The following is an 18,890-nucleotide window of genomic DNA, read 5'->3' on the forward strand; positions in this document are numbered from 1 at the left end:
ATATATATATATATATATATAATGATTTTCTTCTTTATGAAACTTTAGTTTTGATGTTTTGAAATATAAAAGAGAAGAAAATTAACCTAGGAAGAAAACACAATAGAAAATGTTGAATAATGATTTTGAGGTTGAAGAAGAAGCAAGAAAATTGAATTTATTTTCGAACTTGTCATTCCTTCGCCGTCCCTGCCGTTTGGTTCTGTTCTACTGAAGAAGAACTCTTCAAAGTATTTTTAAGTTGGGATTTTATCAAAAGTTTAAAAATGTTATTTTGAGTGCTTAGGTTTTAAAATTAGTAGTTTGGTCCTCTTTTTAAAATTAGCCAGTGCAATAGGCGTAACTACAAGTTGTGCAACCCCTATATTGTGTGTGTCTAACATTCCATCTACATCATTTACTATAAGCAGATTGCACCAAGATTTTTTCCAATTCTGACTAGTCTAAATATTAATGATTATTTGTATGTACTTCTACTGAACAGCTTGTGGGATGAAATTGAGAAGTGATTATACCGTTGGCATGAAGAACATTATAGTTAGCCTTCAGAATAGGGTGAATGAATTGAAATCCTCATCCGGGGAAGGACAATCAAACAGTATGGGGAAAAGGGTATGTTAATGCTTTCTTATGCAGATTGCTTCTTATTCTGTCTCTGCTAACAACGTAATTTCTAGAATCACATTATTCTATATTTATATGTACTGGTTTTGTGACAGATGGAATTCATTCTTGAGATGATATGTGATATCAAAAACAACAAAAAAGAATGAAAGAAGGACACCTTGCAGCTAACCCGAATATAGAAATGGCTACAACAGGTGCTTGTTGGATTCACCTATTTTAGTCAAATAATTATCTATTGGCACAATATAATCATTTGATCTGGGTGCCCTTTGTAAGGTAGTTTTCATCTATCTTATAAAATAGACACGGTAGTCTTCCTCGGAAAATAATAAAGATAGGTTTTGATCAGTCACACAACACTCTCCTTCAATTGCAACCGAGTTAGATTACGAAGATTAAAAAAATGGAATAACCATAAACTATAACTTGATATTTCTTTGGAAAGTTGTGTAGATTAAGCAAGCATTGAATGTTCTACTTCTCATATTATTGTTATGGGTGTAATCGTCTATAATAAGTGCTTATATGAGATATTAAAGAATGCTTGGCCCCTCGAATGGGATCACGATTAGGGGCATTCTAGTTTTCTCCCACGAATTCTGAACTCTCTAACTTACTTTCACTCTCCAATTTCCAAATTATCACTTGTATAGTATAGTTAACCAAATCCTTTATTGCTTCATTCGCGAATGAAGTTGCTTCCTTTGAATAATGGGTGTCTTTTATTAATTGAGAAAAAAGGTATGTTTTATCCCTTCATTTGTTAGGGACGATCACACTTTTAAGGTATATTAAAATAAAGCTCTTTTTTCTGTGTCAGTATCTAAATGGTTCAACTGATCGCTTCTCCCCTTTTCTTCAAGTGTCTTTATTTTCGGAACAACAAATTTAGTTCTTGCTTATGAGTACTAAAAGATCTCATATTTTACCTACCGTATCCAATAGGTTAATTAAATATGTATGTGGGGTTTTTGGGAAAAATTTAAATGCTCCTAGACTGATGTTTACTCTTGATTCTCAACAAGATATTCAATCAAGAAATATAATCCATATATTACGTGTCACGCCCCGAGCTACCCCTGAGACGCGGACACGGGACCTAGGACCACAAGTAATCCTAAACTAACACTGCTGGAATGATCATGAGCATACTAAAGATTATAAAATTTTGTAAAAGCTAAATCATACTTAAAATGAAAAGATGGGAATATTCATATGCTACAACTGAGATATACGAAAAGTGGTGAGTTTAATACAAAGAAAATACTAACTCAACACTAAGCTGAAACTAAATATGTCTGAAAATAGCCTCTAAACTAGACTAGAAATACTGGGACAAGCCCCAACTAAATCTACCAAAAACAGATTCTAAATAACTAAAAGACTGAAATGAAACTCATGACTGTTGTCCTCGGAGAATGGAGACTCTCCACTGAATCTGCTGAACTAGAGATCGAAAATCGATCTATGCGTGATTTGGATGCTGAGAACGTGAACTTACATCACGAGAAGATATAGCGCACATATGCGTCAGTACTTGAAGGGTACTGAGCATGTAGGATATAATAAAGTTAAAATAAAACATAACTAAACAAGCACAAAAACAAGTATGGAAATTTGACCATGATATACTTAATGCTGAGATAACTGAATGCAATGACCAATTTATAACATGCTGAAACTGAATACTGAATATACTATATAAATGGTCAATGCAAGAGAGTCTAACTGAACTGTGGGAGCTAGTAATTACCGATAATAAAACCACATGAGCTAAATGTGGAGTCCGATGTATCAACCCCATCGAGAGGACCCAATATACCCTGCCAGAGGTATAAAGGCATGATGGCGTGATCACTAAACTGATTACCCACATATGGGATTTACAACCTACTTGGGTAGTAGTTCTGGGACTAATTGGGTACGCTCAACCTAGTCTAACTCGGTATTGTGCTACTCCTTTTTTTTATGTAGGTAACTGATTATGTATGAATTTCTGTAAAATACTGGATTGCTCAAAACTGAACATGCAAACTGAGAATGCAACATTTAACATGATAGTGATGCATTAATATTTGATTAAGTGTCGAACGACGGATGGACCTAGGGTCCGTAGGTTAGACTATGGTCCATCAATCAACACCCCATTTACCCACTCTCTGACAAGAACTATGATTGACCAGCACGGTCCATAGATTGACCAGCACGGTCCGTAGATGGACCCAAGGACCGTACATAGGAATTAATAGACAGTTAGGAGGGAAATTACAGTTGTGGCAACTTCAAATGATCATAACTCTAAGCACAATATGAATTAGGTGTACCATGACATACCAAAAGATATATAATTGAATCACCTTTCGATAAACGTCGACCTTGCTAAAATCAGAGTTTCGAGTAAAATGTTATGCCCATTTTAGTAAAGTCCTGTCGAATAGATTTAACCTACGAACCCAAATGACGGACCGTCGATTGAACGACGGACCGTTAATCCAGGTCTTCGTTTGCTACGACAATAATTATTTTAGGGGTCTTTTCCTAGTTAATTTAACCCTAAGATACATCGTTTAATCCCTAAATTATGAGATTTAGTTAGTTTAAGCCTAGAAACAAAACTAAGTCTTACTTAAGTCCCAATTTATTAATCAATTCTTAGAAAATTAAAAACAAGAGAGGAGAAAAAGGTCAAGCACCCTAGTTCACGAATGCAACAAGGTTCCATCGTTTCAGCCACAAAATCAAAAGATTTCCTAGTGATTTCATCACAAGGTATGTGGAATTTCACTAGTGGGTTTCTTTCACACATTGGGTCCCTAATTTTTAGTAAGTTCTTGATTCGCTTATCATGATTAAACCTAAGGTTTCTAGAATTTCGATAGAACTTCATGAATTTATTAAATATATATTCCAAATTAGATTGTACAATTATTATTCAGTTTATCGGATGAATTTCAGAACCCTAGCTATGTATTTCTGTAGTTCTTGAATTACACATGCTATGTCAAATATTGCAGCTACTTCAGACATATATGCCTCAATTATTAATGCATCATTATCAGATCAATTTTTACATTCTCAGTTTGCGTGTTCAATTTTGAGTTATCCAGTATTTTACAGAAATTCAGATATAATTAGTTAACTACATTAATCAATGGGAGTAGCATAATACCAAGTTGGACTAGGGTTCAGCGTACCCAATTAGTCCCTGAACTACTAGCCAAGTTGGTTGCAAGTCCCCTCTATGGGTAATCAGTTTAGTTATCACGCCAGCATGCCTTTATACCTCTGGCAGGGTATATTGGGTCCTCTCGATGGAGCGTATACATCGGACTCCACATTTCGCTCAAGTGGTTTTATTATCGGTTATTGGTAGCTCCTACAGTTCAGTCACACTCCATGGCAATGACCATTTATCAGTATATTTAGTATTAAGTTTCAGCATGTTATAAATTGGTCATTGCATCCAGTTAACTCAGACTTTAGTATGTCATGTTCATATTATTATACTTGCTTTTGTGCTTGTTCAGTTATGTTTTATTTCAGCTTTACTCTATCCTACATGCTCAGTTGCTTCAAGTACTAACACATATGTGCTCTACATATTCTCGGATGTAGGTTTAGGTTCTCATCATCCAGATTGCGCTTGGATCAATTTACGATTTGCAGTTCAGCAAATTTAGTGTTAAGTCCTCATTCTCTGAGGACAACAGTCGTGAGTTTCATTTCAGTCTTTTAGTTATTTTTTTCAGTTTTTGCTAGATTTAGCTGGGGTTTGTCCCAGTATTTCTAGTCTAGTTTAGAGGATATTTTCAGACATATTTAAATTCAACTTAGCGTTGAGTTAGTATTTTATTTGGATTAAACTCATCAGTTTTCATATATCTCAGTTTTAGCATATGGGTATTCACCATCTTTTCATTTTAGTATAATTTAGCTTCCGCATCAGTTTATATTCTTTAGTTTGCTCATGATCATGCCAGCAGGGTTAGCTTGGGATTACTTGTGGTCCTAGGTTCCGTGTCCGCATCTTGGGGGTAGCTCGGGTCGTGAGAAACTTGGTTTCAGAGCACTAGGTTTAAGTCTCCTAGGATGTTTGAAAAGCCACACTAAGTAGAGTCCTTTTCATGGGTGTGAAGTGCACCACATGTAATGAGAGGGAGGCTATGAAATATATTAGGAAAACTTCACTTTGTTGTTACTCTTATCGTCGTAAGGTATTCTAATTCCATTCTAACTTGACGTTCTACATTTCATATCATGCCTCCTCGTAGAACTAATTCTAGGAATGCAAACGCAGCTTCTCCAGTCCCAGATCGGGAACACGCCAATGCTGAATTCAGAAGTGTCATTCAGATGTTGGCTTAGTGTCGCCAACAAAAACAATCAGCGTAATGGAGTTCCAATGAATGTAAATGATGGATTAGCTGCAACCAGGGTCCGTGATTTTGTTAGGATGAATCCGCTTGAGTTCTTAGGATCGCAGACTAGTGATGATCCTCAAAATTTCTTGGACGAGATCAAGAAGATATTTGAGTTGATACAGGTCACTGGAATGATCGGGTTGAGTTTGCATCATACCAGCTTAAAGATGTGGCTCATATCTGGTACACTCAGTGGAAGGAGACTAGGGGTGCAAATGCAGCACCTATTACTTGGGAGTTCTTTAGTGAGACCCTTCTGGACAAATTTGTCCCAATCGAGTTGAGAAAATCAAAGGCTCGGGAATTCATGAACTTGAGGCAGGGAAAGATGACGGTCCAAGAGTATGGACTACGTTTGACGAACGCTCCAGGTATGATCCTCACATGTTTGCTTACTCCAGGGCTCAGATGAATAAGTTCTTGTATGGAGTGTCAGATTTGGTGAAAACAGAGTGTGAAATGCTATGTTACTGGGAGACATGAACATTCTAGGCTTATGACTCATGTTCAGAAGGTTAAGGGTGATAAGCTTATGGAAGATTCCAAAGAGAATAAGAAGGCTAGGACTGGGAACATGACTACTCTCAGCGGAAATCAGGTGGTGGAAATTGCTCGCAGAGTCAGCAGAAGTTTTCAGCTCCAGCCCCTTCTTCAGCTAGTGTTCCATCCTCCAAGAACAGGTATGACCAGAAGGTTAGAGAACCAGTCTCTAAGTCTCAGGGAAGTGTTTCAGGCTAGAAGAGTTACCCCACTTTCCCTAAGTGTGATAAGAACCATCCGGGAGAGTGTCTTGTAGGAAAAAAAGATGCGTTGGGTGCAGTCAGTCTGGTCACAGTTTGAGGGATTGTCCTTCTAGTCATGGTCAATGAGGTGGTAATGGTAGAGCTCAGTTTACAACTTCATCAGCACCACCAAGTCACCCGACTCAGCAGGGTAACTCATTTTGTATAGGTGGCAGTCAGCGCCAAAAAAGGTTGTATGCTCTTTCGGCTTGCCAGGATTAGGAAGGTTCTCCTGATGTAGTCACTGGTATGTTATGAGTCTTTGACCTTGATGTTTATGCATTGTTAGATCCAGGGGATACTCTTTCTTATGTAACTCCTTACATAACAGTCTAATTCAGTGTTAGTCCAGAAACACTCTCAGAACCTTTCTCATTCTCTACTCCATTAGGTGACCCAGTTATAGCTAGATGGGTATACAGAAATTGCCCTGTCTGTAACAACCCTAAAAATGAAAAAAATAAGAAAATGTTTAATGAGTCAAGAATTCCTATAATTAGACCAGGGTTCACACGGATTGATGCATGTAGAACCAGAGCTCGGAACCCATACTACAACCAAGCCAACTAACTTGTGGAGTTATTTGAGCTTGAAAAGGTTGGGTCCAACCCTATAGGGCTCTCGAATACGAAGATTTACTCGAAGGAGTCTTTATCGGACTTAAAAAGAAGAAATCTAAGGTTTGAAGGGTCTAGAGGTAAAATGGTCTTTTCCTGGATAAGGGTATTATTGTAATTACCCTAAATATGTAATTAATTAATTAATTAATAAATTGGAGGGCAATTTGGGGAGAGAGGGTCGAAATTGAGCCCTTGAAGTGAAGTCTTGCTCCACCCGGGTTCGAACCAGGTGGGAGCAATGATTTAATGTGATTTTTTTTAATTGGTGAATTTATTTAATAAATGAATAAATTAATGGCTGATTTAAAGAGGAAAAATCAGATTTTATTTTTAATTATTAATTACTTTTTTATGTATTTTTTTTAATTAAGTCTCCTAGTTGACTAAGTCTAAACTACTTCACCTCCTTTAACTCTCTCTCACGCTCATCTCTCTCATGTTTCTTCACTCTTTTCATGATTTATCTCTGCCTAAACGACTACAAGAGCAGAAAAATTTCTAGAGTTCTTCAAGTGTGAAGAACTCACACGAAAATATAAGAACACAAGCTAAGTGAACACGTTAGGTAAAGAGAGGGTTTTTTCGTCGAAAGTTTTGTGTTGAATACTTGGGTTGGACGTGAGTTTTGGAGAGGGTTTGGGGCAGCAACTTCAAGGTTTGAACATTAAAATAAGGTATGGGTTTTCTTCTCTCTTGGTGCCTTTCCCAAGATACCCCTTAAGGTTCATATTATTCATCCGAAAACTAGAATCGTTTCCCCTTTTCATGTTCCCTGTCACTAGCTCCCAATGATCTTAGGTTTGTATGTTTGCTGGTAGAATTTAGGGACACTCTGTGTGTGGTGATGATCTCGTTTCGAGTATCTGTTCATGATTATGTTCTTATTTTTTCAGTGTCTCTCAAAAATATGAATGTAGACATGAACGTATGTGTGCAAGGTTGTTAGTATGACTTTGGAGTATCCGTTTTAGCTTGCTAATAACATAGAATCACTTGTGTTTTATGTGCAATTAGATGTTCCTGAGACGTGATATTCACATGGTTGAAATGCTATTAACTCTAGCTAAAACAAATCACCAAATCATTCCTCTAACTTGTCTTAAGAACCCTAACGAATGACTAAGAAACAAATGCTTAAATGACCCGTAAAATGATGCATAAAATCATGGAATAAACTTCCAAAAACTGGAAATAGTCTATAGATAGATTCTGGAAATTTTTAACGTCAAAAAGATAAAAATAAAATAGGTGAGGTCTTCATGGATCGAACCTAAGACCTCACAAAGGCATACCTTACAAAACTATGGGGTCGTGGGGGATCGATTCCACGCCCCTCAGTAAGTTGTAGAAATGTTCAAGGAGAAAGAAAAAAAACGAAAATAAAAGAATTGTGAGGCGTTGGAATAGAACCCACGACCTTAGGTAGGCTGCGGAATTGGAGAAAAATAAAGAGAGGCTATGGTGGTTTGATCCCAAAAACTCATGGTCTATGTGAATTTGACAAGAAAAATCAAATATATAAAATAAATAAATAAATTAATAAGAGGGGCTGTGGGAGTTCGATCCCACAACCCTTCATCCAAATAAGAGGAGGATCCAAGGAGAATAATTAAAGAAAGAATGTCGATGTTGGGGCTCTATCTAGGGTCCCTATGTCATGTGGATTAAAAGTAAAATCAATGAAAAATGTAAGTATTGTCCAAGGGATTCAAACTTGGCTTCCCTTGTCCAAATTTCCGTATTGATACATAAATCATACGTGAATTAAATCTTCAAGAAAAGAGCCATTTACTTAGATCAAAATCGAAATCTTGGCATACATACAAGATGCATAAGTCTTGTACTGCATAATCTTAGAAAGATATGAGTCACTTACGAACTATGAATAAAGCCTCATGGATAGTATGTATAGACCTATAAGTCTAGCATACGTTTAAGAATAAGTGAACCTAAGGTGTATGTAAAGAAATGAAGTAACCCTAGAAGGGTTAAGTACGAGTGTGAAAAGCACTAAATGACCAAGTGCATTGACATATGATGAAATGAACATTCACGTAAAATGGGGTGAGTAATTATGAAGAGAAACTGTGTTAATGTTAATGAATATGGTGACAACATGATATAAGGCTAATGTAAAAGACGAGAACAATCTCAAATGAGCCTAAGTAAATGTTACCAAAATGTACTCACATATGAGAGTGTAAAGTTAATGAAGAGGCCAGTCTCTATTAACACTCTAATGAAAGTATTGAGATTAACACACTTAATACTAATGATGAGATCAGAAATCATGTATTGAGATATGATATTCTCATATTAGAAGCAAGCTTCCATGACGTATGAGTTAAATGTAATGGAACTTTATACTGAGCACCGATAGACTAGCTATGAGTGGTGATGCCTTCTTTAGGGAAGGGCGGAGGTTCACATAACTCTCATGAGATGAGACTTTCCGGCATACCGGGTATGGGTATCCTTATATCTCCTAGTCTTCAAACCTATACTTCCAATATAGGGATCTAGCGGGGTTCAATTCTCATGTACGCTAGCATGTTTTGGGTCACTTTGGCCGGTGACTCCACCTCTTTTAGGTATTGGGCAGACAATGGATTTCATGACGCTCAAATGATCTATGTAGTTTAAAGTTAAAGTTCCCAAAGAATGAATGAGGCCAGCCTCAAATGATACACATAATGAAATGAACGATACCAAAGGTTTAAGGATTGGATAATTAAGAGGTGAGCTAGACTTAAGTAATGACGCTTGGTTATTCTTGGTCATTGCACAGCAAACCCGATGAGAGTCTTAAACTACATCCTAGGTATGATTGCGGATTACACTAGTATATGAAAGAATTAATAAATGAAGTATGTATGAATGAATGAAGCAGACTCTGTGTTTTTTAAAGTAGGCTCCCTAATTGAGGTCTCATATGTTGAGCCCTCATTTTGGGAAATCCTAATGTCACGTCCATGATTCCAAGGTCTCATGGCATATGAACGAATGATATGAACTACGTGATATGATATGTGAAATATGCTATGTGCTGTTTGCAAAATGATAAATTTGATAATGCATGTTACACTCATGGCATGACTTTCCTAATCCAAATTTGGCAGGTCCATTGACTTTCCTAATTCAATTTTGGCAAGTCCACTACTTGACTTTCCATAAAATCATGTTGTTAGGAAAGAGCTATTCTCACTCATGCATGTCCTTGGTGTGTGCTTTCATATACCTATACTTAGTACAAGTGTGTACTGATCCCATACAACTCCATATTTTTAGGTGCAGGATCAGGTGGACGCTAGAGCTTACAGGTTGACATTGCAGCTATCCTGACGTAGAGCTTTAATCCGGACTTGGTAGGCCCTCATGCTTTCAAGGATGTCTACCGTTATTATCTAGCTTAGATGTAGGCTTTAGCTAGTAGAGCATGTTCCACTAGTGTTTCTTTCCACTTTCATTTCATACTTTGTATTGGTGCCGTTTTGGAAAAAAACGTTTAAGGAAATTATAAACTGTTTCTTTCATTTGATCATCTCTATATTAGATGGTTGATTAGTGAACGCTATGATGTTGAGTTTAAAATGTTTAGCATGAAGTAAGAAGACAAAAAGTTTAAATTTTCCGCTAAAATAAACCTAGATGAAGTAAGAATGACGTATGTAGGCTTGTCTGCAACCTCTGAGAGGTCAACGACGCCGGTCTCGTCAGGGGTCTAGATTCCGATCGTGACAAAGTTGGTATCAGAGCCCTAGGATGAATTTCGAAGATAATAAGTTCACATCAACCACATTGATTAGTTTCTAAGTCATGGTAGTGAAGTGCACCACTATCCAGAATTAGATACTGCATGGTGCGTAGGAAAATTTCTCTTCTTCTGATCTTATCATGCATTTCCTAATGTTTGATTTCTTTGTGTTATGAGAGTGTATAACATCAATCCTTATTGTTTTCATAGAATGAATACTAGTAGGAACGTTGGTCAGAGAAGAAAAGGAGTAGCTGTTGGGAACAATCAGGTTCCACCCCGGGTTCTAGCTGAAGGAGTGGCTATGCCGGTTAAACCAGATGGGTTGACTGATGCAGAGGTGCAGGAGTCTCTGGCCCAGATGGCACAGGCCATCACTACGAGGCCCAGGCCATGACTACCCAGGTCAACCGGAAGAATGTTGAGAGGGAGAACCCACCAGTGCGTAGCATGGCTGACAGGCTGAGAGACTTCACGAGGATAAACCCTCCTTTTTTCACAGGGTCTAAGACTTCAGAGGACCCCCAGGAGTTTGTGGATTTAATACATTAGATTTTGGTGGATATGGGGGCCACAAATACTGATAAAGCAGAGTTTGCTTCCTATCAGCTCAAGGATGTTGCACAGACTTGGTGCAAGATGTGGCAGGATAGCCGAGGTTTGAGCGGAGTTCCTCTCTCCTGGGAGCTATTTAAGACATCCTCTTGGGGAGATTCTTTCCCAGGGAGATAAGGGAGGCGAAGGTTGAGGACTTTATCAACCTTATGCAGGGATCAATGACAGTCAGGGAGTATTCCCTGAAGTTTGTCAAGCTATCCAGGTATACTATTTTCGTTAGTATCTAACAACAATGATAAGAAGAGTACTGAAGTTTTTTAAATTATCCAGGTATGCTACTTCCCTTGTATCTAACAGTAGGGATGAGATGAGCAGGTTCCTCATAGGAATCAACGGAGATCTGGAGGAGGGGTGTCAGTCTGCGATGCTCTATGATAACATGGACCTTTCCAGGTTGATGGTGCATGTCCAGCAGGTAGAGGACAGCCGCAAAAAGAGGTTCATTCATGATGTTATGAGGCCGAAGCCTCAAGATCAGGTAGGTCCCAGCCATGGAGGCCATAGAAGCAATTTTGGCGTCCGTTAGCAGCCCAGGTTCAAGAAGTGGCTGCAGAGGAGTACAGGACCTAGAAGAGGTAGACCTGAGCCAAAGAAGGGAAATGGAGGTAAGATGTAGCATCCAAAAGAACTGTGCTAAGTGTGGCCGTGCTCATAGTGGAGAGTGCAGACAGGGAACTAATGCCTGTTTTGGTTGCGATAACTGTGGGAATATGGTTAGAGACCTCCTACAGAATAGAGTTCAGGCTGAAGGTAATGCTCATCCTAGGCCTAATCCACAGGGTGCAGCAGCAGCCGAGCCTCCTATGAGGAACAGGTTCTATGCCCTAAAGGGCAGGGAGGAACAGGAGAAGTCCGCTGATATGGTCACATGTATGCTGCAAGTATTCTCAACTTCTATTTATGCTTTACTTGATCCAGAGTCTACTCTTTCCTTTCTAACTCCTTTCCTTGCTTTCACTTTTGAAATACTGCCTGAAGTTCTGCATGATCCTATATTGGTTAGTACACCTTTGGGATAAAATGTAAGAACTGATAGAGTATACAAGGATTGCCCAATAGTTGTAAGTGGTAATACTATTTGTGAAGACTTTGTTGAGTTACCTATGCATGATTTTGATGTTATCCTTGCCATGGAATGGCTTCACATTTGTTATGCTTGTTTGGATTGTCGTAGTAGAGTAGTGAGATTTCGTTTCCCTAATGAAGAGGAACTAGTCTGGGAGGGGTACAACTCGAGTCGTCCTAATCCCTTGATTTTGAACCTTAAGGCCAATAAAATGATGTCCAAGGGTTATTATGTCATATTATGAGTGTTAATGAATTAGATCATGACACTCCTACCATAAACTCAATGCCTATTGTGAATGAGTTCCTAGATGTATTTCCTGATGATATGTCTGGAGTCCCTCCTCCTCGAGAGATTGACTTTGGCATCAACTTAGAACCCGATACTAAACCAATTTCGATTCCTCCTTACAAAATGGCTCCATCTGAACTCAAAGAGTTGAAGCTGCAGTTAAAAGATCTCACTGATAACGGTTTCATTCAGCCGAGCATATCCCCTTGGGGCGCTCCAGTGTTGTTGGTTAAAAAGAAGGATGGAACCCTTAGAATGTCTATCGATTATCGACAGTTTAACAAAGTAACTATATAGAATAAGTATCCACTTTTGAGAATAGATGATTTGTTTGATCAGCTCCAAGGGTCTAGTTTCTTCTCTAAGATTGATCTTTGTTTGTATCATCAGCTTAGGGTTAGGGATGGGGATATCCCAAAGACAGTCTTTCATAGCCGTTCTGGTCATTATGAGTTCTTGGTTATGTCATTTGGTCTCACGAATGCAGCTGCTGCATTTATGGATCTCATGAACAGGGTCTACCGTGAATACATTGACTTATTCGTCATAGTATTCATTGATGACATTCTCATCTACTCTAGGACCATGGAAGAGCATGAACAACATTTGAGACTAACCTTGCATGTACTTAGACAATATCAGTTGTACGCCAAATTCAGCAAGTGCGAATTTTGGGTTAGATCAGTGACCTTGCTGGGTCATGTTGTGTCCGATCAAGGTGTAAAGATGGACCCCATGAAGACTAAGGATGTTAAGAACTGGCCAAAACCTCTTACTCCCACAGATATCCGTAGCTTCTTGGAATTGGCTAGTTACTACCCCAGGTTCGTGGAGGGCTTTTCTTCCATTGCTGCCTCACTGACAGTTCTGATGAAGAAGAAGGCCAAGATTGAATGGAAGGAGACTTGTGAGAAGAGTTTCCAGGAGCTCAAGGACAGACTCACTTCAGCCCCGATACTTACTTTGCCCTAGTGTGTTGAGAGTTAAATTGTTTATTGTGATGCATCTAGGGTTGGTTTGGGTTATGTTCTTATGCAGGGTGGTAAGATGATAGCCTATGCGTCAAGACAGCTCAAAGTTTATGAGAAGAATTATCCCACTCATGACCTGAAGTTAGCAGCTGTGGTGTTTGCGCTGAAGTTGTGGAGGCACTACTTGTATGAAGTGCATGTGGATGTGTTAACAGACCATAAGAACTTCCAGTACGTGTTCACACAGAGGGATTTGAATCTACGTCAGCAGAGATGGTTGGAGCTGTTGAAAGATTATGACATGAATGTTCACTACCATACAGGTAAGGCTAATATTGTAGCCGATGCTTTGAGAAGGATGAGCATGGGAACTACAGTCCACATTGAGGATGAAAAGAAGGAGTTAGCGAAAGATGTACACAGACTGGACAGACTAGGTGTGCGATTGATTGACTCACTAGTGGGGGTTTTTCAGTTCATCCTAGTTCTGAATCATCCTTGGTAGTTGAAGTCAAACAGGGTCAGCATCTCGATCCTATGTTGATTGAGCTGAAGGACTAAGTGTTGATAAAGATGAATGAGTCTTTCTCTTTGGGAGGTGACTACTAGTGGGGGTGTTTCAGTTCATCCTAGTTCTGAGTCATCCTTGGTAGTTAAAGTCAAACAGGGTCAGCATCTCGATCCTATGTTTATGGAGCGGAAGGACTAAGTGTTGATAAAGATGAATGAGTCTTTCTCTTTGGGAGGTGATGGCATACTTAGGTATCAAGACAGGCTGTGTGTACCAGATATGAATGATTTGCAGACCAAGATTGTTATAGAGGCCCATGGTTACAGATATTCCATACATCCAGGTTCCACCAAAATGTATCATGATCTTAAGTAGTTTTATTGGTGGGATGGCATGAAAAAGGACATTGCAGAATATGTGGACAAGTGTCCTAATTGTCCGTAGGTTAAAGCAGAACATCTTAAGCCTTGCGGTCTTACTCAGATTATTGAGATTCCGACTTGGAAGTAGGAGACCATTAATATGGACTTCATGGTTGGTCTTCCGAGGACTAGGAGACAGCGTGACTCCATATGGGTTATTGTTGAAAGATTGACTAAGTCTGTCCACTTTATCCCTGTGAAGTCTAATTACAAAGCCGAGGACTATGCGAGACTCTACATAGATAAGATTGAGAGATGGCATGGTATTCCTCTGTCTATCATTTCAGTTAGACGAGCTCAGTTTACTTCACATTTCTCGAGATCTTTCTAGAAAAGCTTGGGCACGCAGGTAAAGCTTATTTCTGCCTTTCATCCTCAGACTGATGGGCGGGCAGGGCGTATCATTCAAACATTGGAGGACATGTTGAGAGAGTGTGTGGTTGACTTCAGGGGTAGTTGGGATGAACATTTGCCTTTGATAGAATTCTCGTATAATAATAGCTATCACTCTAGCATTGGGATGGCACCGTTTGAGGCACTGTATGGTAGGAGGTGTAGATATCCAGTTGGGTGAAGGTTGGAGATTCATCCATTTTGGGTCCAGAGATTATTCATGAGGCCTTAGAGAAGGTCAGAGTGATTAAGGAAAAGTTGACTACTGGTTACAGTCGGGAGAAGTCATATGCAGATAACAGAAAATGGCCCTTAGAGTTTGATGTTGGTGACCTATGTCTATCTGAAGATATCACCTATGAAGGGGGTGATGAGGTTTGACAGGAAGGGGAAGTTGAGTCAAAGGTATGTTTGGCCTTACGAGATCCTATAGCATGTTGGTGAGGTGGCCTATGTGTTGGCATTGCCTGCGGAGCTAGCTTTTGTCCATCCAGCATCGGCTCTACCTTTGGAAGGTTTAGGGGTCAATGAAGACTTGTCCTATGAGGAGGTACCTCTTGAGATCTTACACAGACAGGTCAAGTGGCTGAGGAACAAGGAAATTGCCACAGTGAAGGTATTGTGGAGAAATCATCTTGTTGAGGGTGCTTTGTGGGAGTCTGAGGCCGACATGAGATCCCATTACCCTCATCTTTTAAGCTCTTGATGTTGGACTTACTACTCTTAAGTCTAAGTTTCCTTATCTCTCCATATTTTGTTGCTATTGCTTGGTTGTGCATAGTGATTATGTTATAATTGTACTAGCATTATGCTAGATAGTGGTAGTGTCATTCGGGGACGAATGTTCCTAATGGGGGGGGGGATAATGTAATAACCCTAAAAATGAAAAAGATAAGGAAATTCTTAATGTGTGAAGAATGCCTAAGATTACACCAGGGTACATAGATTGATGCACGTAGAACCAGACCTCGGAACCCTTACTAAAGGCAAGCCAACTAACTTGGGAAGTTAGTTGATCTTGGAAAGGTTGGTTCCAACCATATAGGGCTCTCGAATACGAAGATTTACTCGAAGGAGTCTTTACCGGACTTAAAAAGAAGAAATCTTATGTTGGAAGGGTGTAGGGGTGAAATGATCTTTCCCTGGCTAAGGGTAGTATCATAATTACCCTAAATATGTAATTAATTAATTAATAAAGTGGAGGGGCAATTTGGGGAGAGATGGTCGAAATTGAGCCCTTGAAGTGAAGTCTTGCTCCACCCGAGTTCGAACCTAGGTGGGAGCAATAATTTAATATGATTTTTTAAAATTTGTGAATTAATTTAATAAATTAATAAATTAATGGCTAATTTAAAAAGGAAAAATCAGATTTTATTATTAATTATTATTTATTTATTAATTAATGTGTTTTTTAAGAAGCATCCTAGTTTACTAAGTCTAAACTACTTCACCTCCTTTAACTCTCTCTCATGCTCATCTCTCGCACGTTTCTCCACTCATTTCATGATTTCTTTCTGCCTAAACGACTATAAGAACAGAAAAATTTCTAGAGTTCTTCAAACTTGAAAAACTCACACGAAAATATAAGAAAACAAGCTAAGAGAACACGTTAGGTAAAGAGAGGGTTTTTCCGTCAAAAATTGTGTTATAAACTTGGGTTGCACGTGAGTTTTGGAGAGGGTTTGGGGCTGCAATTTCAAGGTTTCAACGTCAAAATAAGGTATGGGTTTTCTTATCTCTTGTTCCCTTTCCCAAGAGACCCCTTAAGGTTCATATTATTCATCCGAAAACTAGGATTGTTTCCCCTTTTTATGTTCTCTGTCACTAGCTCCCAATGATCTTAGGTTGGTATGTTTGTTGGTAGAACTTAGGGACACTCCTTGTGTGGTGATGATCTCGTTTCGAGTATGTCTTCATTATTATGTGCTTATGTTCTGTATCTTTCAAAAATATGAGTGTAGACATGAACGTATGTGTGCAAGGTTGTTACTATGACTTTGGAGTATCCGTTTTAGCATTCTAAGAAAATAGAATCACTTGTGTTTTATGTGCAATTAGATTTTTCTAAGAAGTGATATTCACATGGTTGAAATGCTATTAACTCTAGCTAAAACAAATCACCAAATCATTCCTCTAACTTGTCTTATGAACCTTAACGAATGAATAAGAATCAAATGCTAAAATGACCCGTAAAATGATGCATAAAATCATGGAATAAACTTCCAGAACCTGGAAATAGACTAAAGATAGTTTCTGGGAATTTTGAACGTTAAAAAGATTAAAAAAATAGGTGAGGTCTGCAGGGATCGAACCCAAGACCTCACTAAGGCATACCTTAACAAATAAATTAAAAAGAGTGTGCCAGGTGGGGCTCGATCTGGGCAGGGGTTCGGCAATATTTGAAAGAAGGGGAAAATAATAAAATGTTGTTGTGGGGTTTCGATCCCACGACACGGATGACCCCAACATAATAATAATAATAATAATAATAATAATAATAATAATAATAATAATAAAAATAAAAATAATCATAATAATAATAGTAATGTATAGATGGGGTTGTGCGGAATCGATGCCACGCCCCACAGCGAAATGCAGAAACTAATAAAAAAAAGGGATCGTGGGAAATCGATCCCACGTCCCTAAACGCCTGTAGTAATTAAATTTAAAAAAAAAGGGGCGGGGGGGGGNNNGGGGGGGCTTTGGGGGATCGATCCCACAACCCCTTGGTTAGTAGCGAATTAGGAGCAAAGGAGAAGGATAGAAAAATCATTAAAAAATTATGGGGTCGTGGGGGATAGATCCACGACCCTCAGTAAGCTGTAGCAATGTTCAAGGAGAAAGGAAAAAAATGAAAATAAAAGAATTGTGAGGCGTGGGAATTGAACCCACGTCCTCAAGTAGGCTGCGGAATTGGAGAAAAATAAGGAGAGGCTGTGGGGTTTTGATCCCACAACCTCATCGTCTATGTGAATTGGACAAGAAGAATTAAATGAAAAATAAATAAATAAAAGGGGTTGTGGGGTTTCGATCCACAACACTTCGGCCAAATAAGAGGAGGATCCAAGGAGAAAAATTAAAGACAGAATGTAGGTGTTGGGGCTCGATCTAGGGTCCAATGTCATGTTGATTAAAAATAAAATCAAGGAAAAATGTATGTATTGTCCAAGGGATTCGAACTTACGTTCCCTTGCCCAAATTTCCGTATTGATACAGAAATCATACGTGAATTAAATGTTCAAGAATAGTGTTATCTACTTAGATCGAAATATCTTGGCATTCATACACGATGCATAAGTCTTGTACTACATAATCTTAGAAAGATATGAGTCACTTACGAACTATGAGTAAAGCCTCATGGCTAGTATGTATAGACCCATAAGTCTAGCATACATTTAAGAATAAGTGAACCTAAGACGTATGTAAAGAAATAAAGTAACCCTAGAAGGGTTAAGTACGAGTGTGAAAAACACTAAATGACCAAGTGCATTGGCATATGATGAAATGAACATTCACGTAAAATGGGGTGAGTAATTATGAAGAGCAATGGTGCTAATGTTAATGAATGTGGTGACAACATGATATGAGGCTAATGTAAAAGACGAGAATAATCTCAATTGAGCCTAAGTAAATGTTACCAAAACGTACTCACATATGAGAGTGTAAAAGTAATTAAAAGGCCAGTCTCTATGAACACTCTAATGAAAGTATTGAGATTAACACACTTAATACTAATGGTGAGATGAGAAATCATCTATTGAGCAATGATATTCTCATACTAGAAGCAAGCTGCCATGACGTATGAGTTGAATGTACTGGAACTTTATACTGAGCACCGATAGACTAGCTATGAGCGATGATGCCTACGTTTTGGGAAGGGCGGAGGTTCACGTAAATCTCATGAGATGAGACTGTCCGTCATGCCGGGTATGGGTCTCCTTATATCTCCTAGTCTTCAAACCTATACTGTCAATATAAGAATCTAGCGGGGTTCAATTCCCATGTACGCTAGCATGTTTTGGGTAACGTTGGGCAGTCACTCCACCTCTTTTCGGTGTGGGGGAGGCACTGGATTTCATGATGCTCACATGATCTATGTCAGTTAAAGTTAAAGATCACAAAGAATGAATGAGGCTAGCCTCAAATGATGCACATAATGAAATGAACGATACCAAAGGGTTAAGGATATGATAATCAATAGGTGATATAGACTTAAGTAATGACGCTAGGTTATTCTTTGTCATTGCACAGCAAACCCGATGAGAGTCTTAAAATACATCCTAGGTATGACTGGTGATTACACTAGTATATGAAAGAATGAAAAAATGAAGTACGTATGAATGAAAGAAGCAAATTCTGTGTTTGCTAAAGAAGACTTCCTAGTTGAGCTCCCATATGTTGAGCCCTCATTTTG

The 18,890-nt window shown here is 38.7% G+C and overlaps 1 pseudogene; it reads left to right on the top strand.

The window, feature by feature from the left end:
- The window catches only part of LOC114076510, a 58,609-nt pseudogene that overhangs the window by 24,356 nt on the left and 15,363 nt on the right, over positions 1-18,890 (top strand).

The sequence above is a fragment of the Solanum pennellii genome, chromosome 3, assembly GCF_001406875.1.
Source record: "Solanum pennellii chromosome 3, SPENNV200".
In the NCBI taxonomy this organism is placed as follows: domain Eukaryota; kingdom Viridiplantae; phylum Streptophyta; class Magnoliopsida; order Solanales; family Solanaceae; genus Solanum; species Solanum pennellii.